We start from the raw sequence: 15,842 nt of genomic DNA on the forward strand, positions 1-15,842 counted from the left end.
AAAAAAAAAAAAAAAAAAAAAAAAAAAAAAGGAAAAACACCGACAATCAACCAAAACCACCAATTTGTATCACCATAACCGCCGTCACCGCACACCATACCACTACCCTAGTAAACACCACCACCCACATCGCACCAACAGAATTGGCTTATACCCACGTTGCACCAACAAAACCGCACACATACCACAGATCAGCCACCTGTACCACCTGCATCAACAACCATCATCACCATCCACAACACACCAATACATTCAAAACCACCACCAAACGCCGACCACAACTAGACCACCACCGTCGCCATCCTACCTAGATCCATTGCACTCGACACTACATGAAGTCACCAAAGCCACCCATATCCACGCTGGATAGAGAAATCGTTTGCAGACCACCCCCAACCGTCGAAATCACAAATCAAAAAATGGCAACAGTTGCACCAGATCCACCACTACACCACCGTAAACACCACACCACACTACACAAAACACCATCAAAACCTTGCGACAGTGGTTCCTGTGCCGCGTTGAAGCGGCGAAGCACCTCAAAATGGCGAGCGACCGTCGCTAACGATGCGACGATGTGAAAGGTAAAGCATCGCTGCAAGACGACGTCAAAGGCTCTCTCTGACTGTGGGCGGCGGAACCGTATGTTAACGGGAGAAAGTGAGGAGAGAAGATGCTGATTGCTGTGTGAAATGAATTTTAGGGCCGAATTGGGGATGAAATATTTTGTGTTAATATTAATAATTAAATTCATACATGAAATCTGCATAAAAAACCATCTCACCTCATTTTTGCACTGAGATCTTTAAAAGTCGGGAATTTTGTAATTTCCACTAATACTAACCCTAATTTTAAGATACACCTTCAAATTTAATAAAAATGTAAAATTCTTTCAAAAATCAGGTTGTGATGACCACCAGATAATTTTTTGTGACCTGTTAATTAATTAAACAAGTCATCGTCACGATAAAATATGATTTGTGAGCACGATCACATTCTAAACCATATAAGATCACAAATCACATATTTTTATATGCCGTAATTTATTTATCGATCAATAATTAACAAATTAGCTGATCATAATGATCTAAAGAATTGGTCACAACTCATCTCCCCCACCTCACCCCTCTACCATCATCGACACCACCTAAGTCACATTTAACACCTCAAATCCACAACCCACCGCCACTATCACTGTCACCTCAAATCTACGACAACCATCACAACCACAACTCTTCAAATCCACCATCACCTCCACATTTACATCCACCTCCAACCCACTGCCATCACCTGTATCACAAATACACCTAGACATGCGCAACCAAAGGTAGAAGCAGTGATGCACCACCCAAACCACTGACTGAAACGCAATACCAACCATCAACACATCATCATTACATCCACAAAGACTTGCATATTTAATTTAGCCTCCACCTTCATCTTCCCCACCATCATCGACTAAATGTAACATTCACGTCATTGTGTCCTAAATACACCTCTCAAACTTCTATTCACCTCCCAGCTGCCCTGACGACATATTACAACCAAACTTCATACACGCATACATCCATCCATAACCAAATTCCTTTTCACTTATCTTTTGTACATTTGGTCATACATTATTTTTTGATAGTAACTTGATCTTTGAAATGGTAGTCGGCTATTCTTTTCTTGAAATGGTGATCTTCTCCTCTAATGAGTGTTATTGTAAGATGATGATTATCGTACATCATCATTTTCATAATGTTTTACAAGTTGATGAGGCATAAAAAAAAAGTGGAATTTCTTTTTTATTTATTTGATTGATAAGATTTTAATCCAATCAAATATCGCCATTATGACATACATGTAACAAAATCGTTTATTCTATAGGTGATGCATAAGTGAATAAAGAGGTGATTATAAATTGTTGACTGCGTGAACAAAGAGATTTTGAGGTCAAATTACCAAGACATTGAGTTCCCAAATAGCGACCTCATGCAGCTCACAAACTTTTATAACATGTCTTTATTATTTAATTCAACATGCTACATATACTATGTGCAATCTTTTCACTGCCATAATCGAAGAACGGCTAGTGCACATGATTTAAACTCTCTATTGAGGTCCGTAGTAAATTTCTAACATAAAATACAAACCAATTAAGTAAAAAACTATAGCCACTCCTGTTCTTTCCCCATCCATGCCTTTTCCTCCTCAATTATTTAGTCAAAAATAGGAAGAAAATCAATCTGCTCGGGAGCTGCTGGTACTTGAAGGAGGTTTTCTCCCACTGTACTTCTGTTATATAGAAAAAGAAAAGGTATCTCCAAAGCATTGCTTTTATAGCAGGTTTGCTAGGTGGACTAGACAATATCGACGATATTAGTAACAAAAAGTTAAAATCTTATTCAATGTAATGTCTAGCACAACCCGACATTATGTATCAAGAAGAGTTTTCTCAACTACTAATACAAGATGGTAATACAAAGAAGAAGCTTCCATTTGTTGCAACAGCACAGCTGATAAAATATACCAACAAATTTCTTCGACTAATTTGCTTTTCAATGTTAAATGGAATATATTTGTACTTCATCATGTGCATGATTTGAGAGTGCAAATAGAACAATCCAGTAGCACAATAAGATGGGCCAAAAGATAGGGATGTCAAACATGGAAAAGAATGTCATCAAAAATGTATTACAGAAAGCTTTTGTAGTGGCATACCTGAAATTGGCAAAAATATGAATATAAATTACAAGAAGACTGAACTGGCCCAAGCGGCTGGATGACAGAAACATTCACATTTGCAAGAATATAGATGGAACAACAAGTTCATAGCTTGAGTGGGAAAAACCAATTAAAAAAAATAAATCACAGCAATAGGTAAAAACTTATTTGAAGGAGTTAGTGCATTTAAAAAAAAGGGCATTAGAGTACTCCTGAGAAGTAAATAAATAAATGTAAGGATATGCAACCCAATGATAGAAACCAATAGATGGTACATTTTAATGGCACTCTTATTTTTCAGATGCTTTGGAAAACAATAGCATTTCTATATTTATAGAAGGGCATAGTCATTCCTACTTATAATATTAAGGAACAAATGAAAATTCCCTATAGTTAAGAGTACACGGAACCATAAGAGTCCATGCATAATGGCCAATCCAAAGGTACATTGTTTATGTATTTTAAAACTTTGCTTTTGGTTTAATCACACAATTATCCTTAGTCTGTTGGAATATCACAACACCATTGAGTTTTCATAGCCTATCATTGCCATCTCAGAAATGATTGTAATATTTTAAAAGTAAAAATTCATACAACCAAATCTAGTCCGTTGTCCCTCCTTGCAGCCACAGTCGTAGTAACCCCTTCTCTCTCCCTGAACTATTCCATGCCATTTTCCATGATCCAATCAACAGAGAAATATGCACAAAACTAAAATTTAGGAATCATTATGCATATAAACATGTGCTGACAGCCCTAAATGCAAAATGCCATGAGGAAAGGAAAAAAGGGACGTATCTACATAACATTTAGAATCAGAATAATTAAGAAGGTAAACCTCATGGCAATATAACAACCAATCCAAATATTGAAAGAAATTTTACCAAAACTTAAACTCTGGAAGGTGACTGATGCTACCAAAAAATTGTACCTAATAAACCACAAACTTGTGCTTTGAACTCCGAGCTTGGATCTCACAAATGATCACGAACAGTCTTCCGATACCTGAAACAAAAGGCAACGAGGCGTGTTCTCGTCGCCCCTCCGATGCTTAAGTTAGACGGGGAGATTGATGGGAGAAAGTTTTTGATTTGCAATAATGAAAAACGTACCTTGATGTTGAGCCTCGGCCAAGTATTTATAGGCGTTGGTGGGGGAGCTGTAGAAGGATTCTATTACTGGAAGAGTCCTTTTGTCCTTAAGGCTAGGTGTTGGAGTTTAATTAGAAGTGCTTTGTTAGAGTCCTTATTAGGGAAGGAGTAGATTTAGATAGGGTTTACTTTTTGGAGATTAAGTCGATGGCTACGTGCATTAGATCATAACCTCGACCTTATATCGACGTGACATGCCAAGATCAACTCGGGGGTAATTGGTCGAGGTCGAGATTTATGGTCGTAATGACGTCGAGTTCGGGGGACCCAAATCTGAGTCATCACAGGCCCTCGTGCATCTGAGCTGTAGATTGTGTAGAATTTACGATCTTGGATTGAGATGCAAAAAGGATGTTGTGGCTTGATATCGACCTCGACACCTGTCATTTACCTGTTGGAGATCTGCTATGTCACATGTCTGTCATGTGGCTGGTTGTCAGAGCTCGAACTTGGATGTTTGCCACGTGTCCTGTTTTAAGGGTTTAGATTAAGTGACTGTTCACATGCCCATGACCCCTATAAATGTCCCCCACTATTCATTTTCACTTTTTCACTTTTTACTCTCCACTCTCTATAAAAAAGAAGCTCGAGTTCAGAGATAGTGGGTTGTGAGCGATCGCCATTAAGGTAAGAGTTCGAGCCTTTAAGTTGTTAATTATTTGACTAGAGTAATGTCGAGCAGTAGCAATAGTGGTGGTGGTAGTAGTAGGCCTTCTAAGAGCTCGGGGGATAATGAGAACCCTACTGACCCAAGTATGGTTGTCGAAACTCCGGGTGACCAAGGTTGAGACCTTGTCACCCTGGCTTTTCCTGTTAGCTTGCACTCTCCAGGGGAGGGAGTACTGACCTATCCAAAGAGCCCGACCACCTACAAGGAACATGTAATTATTAAGATAGCTAGAGACTTCGGGGTGATGTCCATCTGCGATGTTAGGGCTCCTGAGAGCATCGAGGATATCTTAGGAGCTCGAGAGGGGGAGATGACATTTTTTAGGGATGCTCTTAAAGCTGGGATGTGGTGGGTTCTTCACCCCTTTTTATCCACTTTCTTACTTCGTTCTATATGTGTCCGGGCCAGTTGGCCCCTAATGGTTGGAGGCTGTTGGTCTATTTCTTTATACTATGTAGATGCCTCGATATTGAACCTAGGTTCGACCTTTTGAGGATGGTGTATGATATGAAGTACTCACCGGGGTTCAATTATTTTGTGTATTTGTCAACCAAGGGGGGCTTTAGGACACCTGAGACCCCAAGCTCTCTTCGGGGTTGGAAAGAGAGATTTTTCTTTGTAAAACCTCAAGACCCCGACCATCCTTTTAGCCTGAGGTGGGAGATCCCTGATAAGGATAGGTCTAACGAGGGTCGGGCGTATTTTGAGCTTCTAGAGAGGGACAGAATAAGGTTAGTTAACCACGACCCCTTGGCAGTGGAGATCGATTATTTTCTCAAGGATGACACCCTCGACTTTGCAAATGTTAAAGGCCTCGAGGGTATGTCTTCTACTTTTTATGCTCTGTCGTAATATTCCTGATGTCGAGATCGAGCTAATGCCTTGTGTTTTGTTTCTTGTAGATCTAGAGATGTCATTTGATTCTTCCAAGCTGCTGGCTAATATCTATCGTAAGGCCAAAGGGCCAAAATCTAAGGCCCCGGTCCCATAAAAGGGGAAGAAAAGAGCAAGGCACATCAATGCTAGGGCACCTACCATGGATCTTGAAACCCCGGCACCTCCTAGGGGTCAACGCTCGACGTCATGAAGCCCGACCTCAATGCCTTGGAGGACGTCGAAATATCAAGATCGAGCTCGGGGGTGTATAGGCGTCTCGGATTCAGGCTTTGTGCCTATTTCGGACAGTGCCCTAGCGGAGTATACGGAGTGCGCCCTTGTGAAGGAAATTGTTGATAGTTTCAAGAAGGAGGTCAACATTAATGAAGGGGTCAAGACACTGGAGGTTTTGACCTTAAGGGTAGGATGCCGACCTTAACTGCATTTTTATTTTTTTAATCTTTGATCGACCTAACACCGAGTTTCATTTCCTTCTTTGTGCAGACGCTGAGTGTGGCGCGAGGTCTTACTTTGAATGACATCAATATTTCGGGTAAAATGGAGGAGCTTTCAAAGGAAAAAGAGCGAGCTGAAAAGCGTGCTCGCGATCTTGAAAAGGCACTCGAGGTTGCTAAGGCTGACCTTCAGAAGTCCTAAGAGGAACTTGAGACATCTAAGGCTGAAGTCGAAGAAGTGAACGAGCTCCTCCAGTCCCAGAGGTGCTTTAGGGAAGAGCTGGCGAAGGCTCATGATGAGGCTTGAGCTTTGGCTGTTGAAGACTTCAAGAAGTCTGACGAGTTTGGAACCCTATTGGGGCAGTATGGGTTAGGCTCTTACCACTACGGGCTTCGTTTTGCCAGTTCTTATCTTCATACGAACGTCCCTGAGGATTTGAAATCATTGGTCGAGGATTTGAAGACACTGAACGAGCTTGCCGGGGAGCATGAACTCTCGGCCTCTGAGGTCAAGGAGGATGGTGAGGATGATGATGATGGTGATGGAGACGACGCCAGGACTGGCGATCAAGGAGAAGATGTCAGGGTTGTAGATATAGATTAGGTCTTTAACCCTGACATTTTGAAACTTTTTGTAATGTTGCCCGAACCGGGCTCAGTACTTTTGTTTTCAATTTAATTGATGAATGTTCGTGCATATTACGTCGTTATACAAGTTAATTTAAGCTCGTGTTTTCAATCAATGCACAACGCTTTTGAATTCGATCAACACTTTGAACATCATGCATGCGTGAGCTCGATTCTTAGGTATCATACACAGTGTACTCGTCGATATCGAGCCTGGCCTGTAAGTATAAATAACCCAGGCGTTCATGTTCGAGCTGTTTACTTGTTGTAAACTTGGGTGTTTTAAGATCGGGGAACTTACTATTATGTTATTTGTCTTGTTGTGTAAAAGGCATTGGCCTCGTGTGGGATCTGCCTCCTGTGAGTTCAATAACAGGTCTTAGTCATGATGTGGAGTTATTATCACGTCCATGTCTTTGAGACTATTTCTAGATCGTAGAGGGGTCGGGTGCGATCTTCACCATGCAAGAGGCCCGACACCGAACTTGTCCATTTCGTGATTTCAAATGTGTGAAAGGTCAGGGTTCCTGACCTTGGGTTTGTATGTTAGACCTAATGTTGCTGTTTTTAGAGCACGGGGTTGGCTACATGCTCGAGGCACGTCATCATGGTGAGGTTATTAGCTACATGCCCGTAGCACTTCATTACGCAAATGTTAAAGGGTTGGTTGCATACCCGAAGTACGTCATTATGCCGAAGTTATTAGTTGCATGCCTGAAGCACATCATTACGCCAATGGTATTAGCTGCATGCCCGTAGCACGTCATTAAACTAATGTTAAAGAGTTGGCTGATGCCCGAAGCACGTCATTACGCCTAAGTATAGGGAGTGCAAGTAGAAAGAAACTTGAATATTATTATAATTAGGTGTTCAAGGGTACTTACCCTGAGCTATTGAAAACAAACTGCTTAAGGGTGCATAAACCCAAGCTACTAAAAATAAACTGCTCAAGGGTGCATAAACCTAAGCTACTGAAAAAATAAAAATAATGGCGGGCGTGCAAGCCCTAAATAAGACACTATTGCTATTCTACTTGTAATATATCTTTAGGTTATCTGCATTCCAATGTCTTGGGAGTGGATTTCCTGAAGTGTCTCTGAGGCTATATGCTTCCCCTTTTATCCTCCGTATGACTTCGAATGGCCCTTCCCATACCGGTCTAAGTTTACCTGGAGGGTGTCCAGCTACTTCTGCTCTTCTTAAAACCAAATCGCCACTCCTAAATTCTCGTGACTTGACTTTGGTGTTGAAGGACTTTACCATTTTATTTTGGTAACTAGCAGCTCTCAGTGAAGCTTGCTCCCTTACTTCTTCAAGTAAGTCAAGATGTTTGGTTGTTTGGTCCTCCATGCTGGGTTCAACTCTCCTCAAAGTGGAGAGGCTGACTTCGACAGGGATAGTGACCTCTAAGCCGAAGGCCAACATGAAAGGAGTCTTGCCTGTTGCTATTTTATGAGAAGTTCTATATGCCCATAGTATGGAGGGCAACTTATCGGGCTAGTCACCTCTTGCGTTTTTGATCCTGGTGTGAAGGTCCTGAAGTATGATCCTATTTGTTACTTCAGCGAGGCCATTGCTTTGAGGGTACGATACTGACGTCTGACGATGGTTAATCCCGAGATTGACACAAAAGTTTCTAAATTGTGAATTGTCAAATTGCCTTCCGTTATCTGTTATAAGTATTTTGGGTATTCCAAACCTACATATGATAGACTTCCATACAAATGATCAGAGCTTTGCGTCTGATATTGTTGCTAGGGGTTCGTCTTTTACCCACTTTGTGAAGTACTCAACTGCTACCACAACAAATTTTAACTGTCCTCGGGCTATGGGAAAAGGTCCAAGGATGTCTATTCCCCATTGTTCGAATGGTGCCGAATAATGGATAGAGGTCAACTCTTCTGTAGGGGCATGTATAGCATTACCAAACCTCTGGCACTTATCGTACCTTTTGACATATTCAGCTGCATCTTTCTTCATAGTTGGCCAGTAGTACCCATACCTTATTAATTTGTAGGCAAGGGCTCTAGCTGCCTGGTGATTTCCGCATATTTCCTCGTGAACTTCAGTCAGGGCTTGAAGGCATTCAGAGGTTTGAGGCATCTCAGATAGGGGAGTGTGAAACTTTTTTGAAATAGCACCCTTTTGATGATATAATACCTAGGAGCTTTGGCCCGAATACTCCTTACAGCACAAGGGTCAGGAGGTAGGTTTCCATTACTTATGTACTCAACTATTGGATCAATCAAGGAAGGCTCATGGTCAATGTCCATGATGCTCGGCTTCATGTTTATGCTAGGCTCTGTGACAATCTTGATGTGTACTGTTCTGTCGAGTCCATCTATCCTCATGAAAACAAGTTTGGATAGTACATCAGCTTTGGAGTTGTCTACTCTTGCTATTTTCAAAATTTCACAACTTGTGAACTGTTTATGAAGATCATGCACTTTTAGGTAGTACAAGCTCATCTTTTCATCTTTTCTTTCAAAGGATCTTTTGATCTATCTAACAACAAGCTGTGAGTCATTGAAAATTTTGATATGCTCTAATTCCAAACTTCTGGCAAGTTCAAGAGCAATGACCACGGCTTCATATTCTGCTTCGTTGTTGGTTACTTCAAACTCAAACCTAAGCGCACATTGAACTTCAGTAGTGTTGTCCGAACTGATGATAATTATCCCGGCCCCCGATCCAGAGCTGTTTGACGTCCCATCGATAAATATCTCCCAGGTTTTCAAGGTCTTGCTCGAGTTTTTAAGTTCGGGCCCTTGTGGTTTTTGTGTGAGTTTAGCTATGAAGTCGGCCAGAGCCTGTGCATTGATAGAGGGTCGAGGCTTGAATTCTATATCGAACTCGCCAAGCTCGGTTGCCTACCTTAATAACCTTTCTGAAACATCCAACCTTTGAAGTATGTGCTTGAGTGGTTGATTGGTGAAAATAATTATGGGGTGAGATTGGAAATACTGCCGCAACTTTCTAGCAGTTACTATCAAGGCAAGAGCTAACTGTTCCGCAAGGGTATACCAAGTTTTGGTGTCAAGAAGCACTTTACTAACATAGTAGATAGGTTGTTGCACTTTTCCTTTTTCCTTTACTAATACCCTACGGCATTTCGAAAGATGGCCAAGTAAACGAACAAAGTGTCACCAGGCTCTGCATTGGCAAGAACCGGAGGTATAGCTAAAGTTTGCTTAAGCTGTTGGAAGGCTAGATCGCATTCATCATTCCATTCAAAGCTTTGGTTGCCTCTCAGTACTTTGAAAAAGGAGAAACATCTGTCTACTGTCCGAGAAACAAATCTGTTCAATGCTGCTACCTGACCTGTAAGTTTTTGAATTTCCTTTTTGTTCCTTGGGGCTCCCATAGATATCAGGGCTTGGATTTTGTTAGGATTGGCTTCTATTCCTCTATTTGTGATCATAAAACCTAGAAACTTTCCTGACACTACCCCAAAGGCACATTTTGTCGGGTTAAGCTTTATGCTGTATTTTCGCAGTGTGGAAAACACTTCTTCAAGATCAGTGATATGATCATCCACCTGTTTACTTTTGACCACCATGTCATCTACGTAAGCCTCAATGGTTTTCCCAATCAAATTAGCAAAGACCTTGTTGATTAGCCTCTGATATGTAGCCCCTGCATTCTTTAACCCAAATGGCATGACCTTGTAACAATAGATGGCTGAATCGGTCATAAATGAGGCCTTTTCTTGATATTCTACTGCCATTGGTATTTGATGGTACCTTGAGAATGCATCCAAAAAGCTGTACAATTTGTTACTCGAAGTGTTGTCAATGAGGCTGTCAATCCGGGGTAGCTATCTTTTAGACATGCTTTGTTCAAATCAGTGAAGTCAATGCAAACTCGCCACTTCTCATTGGCCTTTTTCACGAGAGCTACATTGGCAAGCCAGTCAGGATATTGCACTTCTTGGATGAATTGTGCATTGAGGAGCTTGGCAATCTCTTCTCGTATGACTTCGTGCTATTTCGGTGCAAACTGTCTTTTCCTTTGTTTAACAGGTTTGGCTCCAGGGTTTACATTGAGCCTATGTACCGCAACCTCGGGGTCAATCCCCAGCATGTCTTCAACTGTCCAAGTGAATACGTCTTAGTTTTGGGAGAAACAACTTATTATGAGTTTAGCCATGATGGTTGAATCAAGGTCACGTCCTACTGTCACCTTCCTACTAGGCTCGAGCTTGACCAACTCCTCTACCGGGGCGAGTCTCCCACGATTTTCAAGCTCGAGCTCGAGCTCTGAGAGCTACATGACGTCTCCTTCATTTTTTGGACACTAGTCACATAGCACTTGCGTGCCATGATTTGGCTTCCTCGGACGACTCCAACTCCACTACATGTGGAGAACTTCATCGCCAGGTGAAAAGTTGAGATAACAACTCTGATTTTATTTAGCAATGGTCTCCCCAGAATGGCGTTGTAGGCCATCAGAGTTCGGACAACTTCAAAAGTTATGATATGGGTTACCTGCCGACCTTCAGATCCCAAAGTCATGGGTAATCCAACAATACCTTCAGGGGTAATGACCCCACCGGCAAATCCTCGGAGGGGTATTTTAACAGGCTTGAGTTGTTCTACTGAGATACCCATCTGAACAAAAGCTTCATGAGACAGTACATTAGCTGCACTTCCATTATCCACAAGAATCCTCTTGACCTTGAAGTTAGCTATAATAGCTGATATGACTAGGGCATCATCATGGGGAAAGGATATTCCTTCCAAATCCTTCGACCCAAAGGCGATTCTTCCGTATGAGCAAGATCTGTATTGGAGGAGCCTGGAAGTTGTCTAGCATACTACTTACGTCCACTGTTACTGTCTCCTCCTGAGGTTGTTCCTCCGACAATGACGTTAATAGTGCCTACCATTGGCGGTTCACGACCACGCCCTTCCTGTACGTTGTTCTGCTTGTTCCTACGGCATTTTTTATGGCTAGTGTAAGAGCCTAAAAAACTTCTCCTAATGAGAACTTCAATTTGTTGTTTCAGAGCCAAACAGCCCTCAGTGGTATGTCCGTGGTCCCGGTATAAGTCACAGTACTTGGTTCTGTCTCTGTTTTCAGGTAATGACCGCATTCTGGGATGCCATTTAAGCTCTTTAAGGTTCTTGATCTCTATCAGGATGTTGGACCTCGATGTATTCAAGGGAGTAAAGGTTGCTGGTCGGGGGTCTTGTCTTAGCTTGACCCGACGAGTGTCCTCTCGTTGATTAGGTTCACACGGTCTCTTATTATCTGGCCTAAGTAAAGGTGAAGCATCCTTTCTTAGGGCTAGAGTTTCTTCCATATTGATGTATTTCTCAGCTCGAGTGAGGAGGTCAGTTATTGACTTTGGGAGGAGGGGTTTTAACAGAGACATCTTGAATGCTTCGCATCTTATGGCGTATGTCAAAGCTAAGACCGCAGCTATAATATGAAGATCTGGAATCTGAAGTCTTTCTTTATTGAATCTGGTCATGAAATTGCGTAATGTTTCGTTAGGCCCTTGACGCATCTGCATAAGTGATGCCGCTATCTTCTTGATTCGCTTGCTGCTTGCAAAGAAAGTGGAGAATTTATCAGCTAGGTCTGCGAACGAAGTGATAGAGTTTGGCTCCAATGTGGAGAACCAATCTCTAGCCGTGCTTGTAAGAGTTTGAGGGAAGGCGTTGCACATTACGTCGTCAGGTACGACCTATAAGTTCATGATATCAGTATATTATTGAGGTGGTTGATAGGGTCGGTGGTCCCATCACACTCTTTTATACTGGGATACTTGAATCTATCCAGAAGGGGGATGGACAATATTTCAGGAGTAAATGGAGTGCTAGGGGTAAAGCCTGTTGCCCCCCTTGATTTCTGTGCTAGGCCCGCGGTAATTTCTTCTTGGATGATTCTAGCAAGTTCACCTGACTCTATCGTTACTGCCCTTGAGGCCGCGATCATAGGAGGTACACCGGAGGTTCCAACACCGTTATTAGGAATGTTTTGTGGAGCTTGAACTCGAGCAGCTGCCATAAGATCACCATCTGGTGTCGGTGTATGCGATGGGTGTGAGTTCCTTTAGCTTAACAACTGAGTTAATGTGGTAACTTGTTGTTGGAGCTCTGTGAAAGCTCCGGCGGTAATGACAGCCGGTGGTGGTGCTGCCATCTCTGATGATTCCTCTTGAGGGATAAGATGATCTTCAGGGGGAGGATTTGGAGCGGATGAGCTTGCTGGTGGAAGACCTGATCGTGTATTCACCCTGGCTTTTGGTAGTGCTTCCCACAGACGGCACCAATGATGCTACCAAAAAATTGTACCTGATAAACTATGAACTTGTGCTTTGAACTCCGAGCTTGGATCTCACAAATGAGCACGAACAGTCTTTCGATACCTGAAACAAAAGGCAACTAGGCGTGTTCTCGTCGCCCCTCCGATGCTTAAGTCAGAAGGGAGATTGATGGGAGAAAGTTTTTGATTTGCAATAATGAAAAGCGTACTTTGATGTTGAGCCTCGGCCAAGTATTTATAGGCATTGGTGGGGGAGCTGAAGAAGGATTCTATTACTGAAAGAGTCCTTTTCCCCTTAAGGCTAGGTGTTGGAGTTTAATTAGAAGTGCTTTGTTAGAGTCCTAATCAAGGAAGGAGTAGATTTAGATAGGGTTTACTTTCTGGAGATTAAGTCGGTGGGTACATGCATTAGATCATAACCCCGACCTAAAATAAACCCCAACCTTATACTGATGTGACACGCCAAGATCAACTCGGGGGTAATTGGTTGACGTGGAGATTTATGGTCGTAATGAAGTCGAGTTCGGGAGGACCCAAATCTGAGGCATCAGCAACGAATGAAAGGCTTGAATTCATCTAAACCCTTAGTCGGAAGCATAGGTCCACCTGAAGGTTCCATCTCTGGGTCTGCAAAAGGCGACAGAAACCTAGTCAGCAAATTCAGTATTTATATAGCCAAACCATAGGTAACAATATAGTTCCCTTGAACATAGTAAACTTAAAGAGAATAAACAGACACTAAAAAAAAGGTTCCAATCCACCAATAAAGGGCGTGAGGAGTAGATCTATCCAAGTAGTGCTGGAAAAGCCTTGATAATTCGTTTTTCCATTGGTTCATTACTGTAGCTACTGTTGAGGGACCATCACCTCCAATGCCCTCCATGAAAAATCAATTAAAAAATTCCTACAATCCGGTACAAAACTTCAATTAGATAAACCACCTACAGCTTCAGAAGGACTGTATTATAGGGCTGTAAAAAAAATCGTAAAACTGGAAAATCGAACCGAAACCGCATTTTAGAAACCGTCGGTTTGGTGCCACGTGGACCCAATCAACGAAATGGTTTTGAACCAAATCAAACTGGTCAAAATGGTTTGGTTTAGATTTGAGAATTTTAATTGCGGTTTAAAACCAAACCAGACCAGCAGAAAATATATAAAAAATAAAAAAATAAAAAAATGAAAATTTTTGAAAATTCATTCAAATATGTAAAATTCAATAGTTTTGTCATTTGTCGGTATTTTTGTCAATTTCTAATTTTCGAATACATATATGTTATTATTATTATTATTATTATCTAATAATCCTAATTTATATTTAATAATCTCAAAATTAATATAATCTATCAAAAGCTATTTTCCTCTTCAGAATTCAGATAAACTCCAATCGACACCCGACACATTCTTGAGCCACCGACACCGCACACACTTTCTCTTCAGATTTTTTACGCCTCTTCAAAGTTGAATTGTAGTCCATAACACCAAATCGGAGACAAAGAGATCATAGGCCTTCGGTGATAATATTTACTACGAATAAAATTTCAAATCAATACTTTTTTTGAACAAATTGAGATAAGAATCTAAAATTAAATGCGTTTCGTAACATACAAACGTAAGCTTGTGTAATTGTTATATTTTGATATTATAAGCAACTGCATTATTATTGTGGTCGGTTATTCTTTGTCTAATCAGTTACCTTTTTTCAAATATGATGATCACGAGATCTTGTTGGAAATCACTATGTTTTTTGGACCTTATATCTCGTTCAATAGACTTGTTTTGTAACATTATCATAAAGTAATTAGCATACAAATGGTGAACAAAAAAGAAAAAAAATTATATTTTAGTTTATTGTGATTTCACTTTGATTTAGTAGATATATTTAGTCCCTGTTCAAGCCATATTTTTCATGTTATCATAATGAGAAAATTGACCGTTAGAGAGGAGGCTGGGTCCCACGCATGAAACAGCAGATCGCAGTCGGACTTGTGGGATAATGATCTAAATTTTCATTTTTTTTGTCCCAAAAATTTGGTTCAAACAAGGGCTTGATTGTTTTAGATTTATAGCTAGTAAGATATAAATATATATTGAATTCAATGAATTAATGTCATAAAAGTAGATAGATAAAAAAATATACGGCGAAACCAGCAGTTTAAAATCGGACCAAACTGTTAGATTTAGGTTTGAGTTTTTTTTCAAACAGTTCAAAATGGTTTGGTTTAGGTTTGAGTTTTTCTCAAACCAGTTTAAACGATTTGATTTGAAAATTTGTCCAAAACAAGTAAAATCGGACCGCTTACACCCCTACTATATTATATGCACATGCATGAAAGAAACCTCATAAATGCATATTTGAACGTGCTTTGTTAGGAAACCAAAAAACAAATAGAGGGAGAAAAAATAGGCTGATGGGGATCTTGGAATTATTTTTTTCATTTCAAGGAGTAGAAATTAGAAAATTGAAAAGCAGACTGAAACCCCTTTTTCCTCTATTATCAACCAACAAATTTATATCATACTCTCTTATATCCCCCCATGAATTAATTACCCCCACCACCTACCAATCTAAAGACCAAAAGGGAGGAAATTGTAAACCATTCTTTCAGGGATAGAAAACAATAAATCCACTTAAAAGCAAAATTTCTCTCCATTTGAAGGGCTTGCAACGCCAAGCACAAAAACTGCCGCTCAAAATCATACAAGCTCTTTCCTTTATTAATTTGCGTTTTTGGCTTCAAATTTTGTAAAATGTTTGAATTCAAACTAGATTAATCGGATGGGTGAAATTAGGATTTCGTGAAGAATTATCGTGTAGAAGTTGGGTTTCATGTTAATTTTATTGATATCAATTGAAAGTAATTATTGATAATACGATTGTCATCCTCATTTTATTTTTATTTTTTGGGTTGTGAAAGTTGCTAAGATGTTTGTTTCTTCTTTCCAGTGAGGGAATAAGCATCTCTTTCCTTCCATTAACTGGGGCAAAAAGAGAGAGGAAACGTATGTCTTGGTTCTCCTTTTCGATATACAGACTTATTTAGATGGAACGGGCGGAGGAAGAGGAGGCGGAGTGTTTGT

The 15,842-nt window shown here is 40.7% G+C and overlaps 1 pseudogene; it reads right to left on the minus strand.

Moving 5' to 3' along the window:
* Positions 1-2,226: 2,226 nt before the first annotated feature.
* On the minus strand, positions 2,227-13,702 carry LOC111412617 (annotated as a pseudogene).
* Between the last annotated feature and the right edge of the window lie 2,140 nt (positions 13,703-15,842).

The sequence above is a fragment of the Olea europaea genome, chromosome 16, assembly GCF_002742605.1.
Source record: "Olea europaea var. sylvestris chromosome 16, O_europaea_v1, whole genome shotgun sequence".
Taxonomy (NCBI): domain Eukaryota; kingdom Viridiplantae; phylum Streptophyta; class Magnoliopsida; order Lamiales; family Oleaceae; genus Olea; species Olea europaea.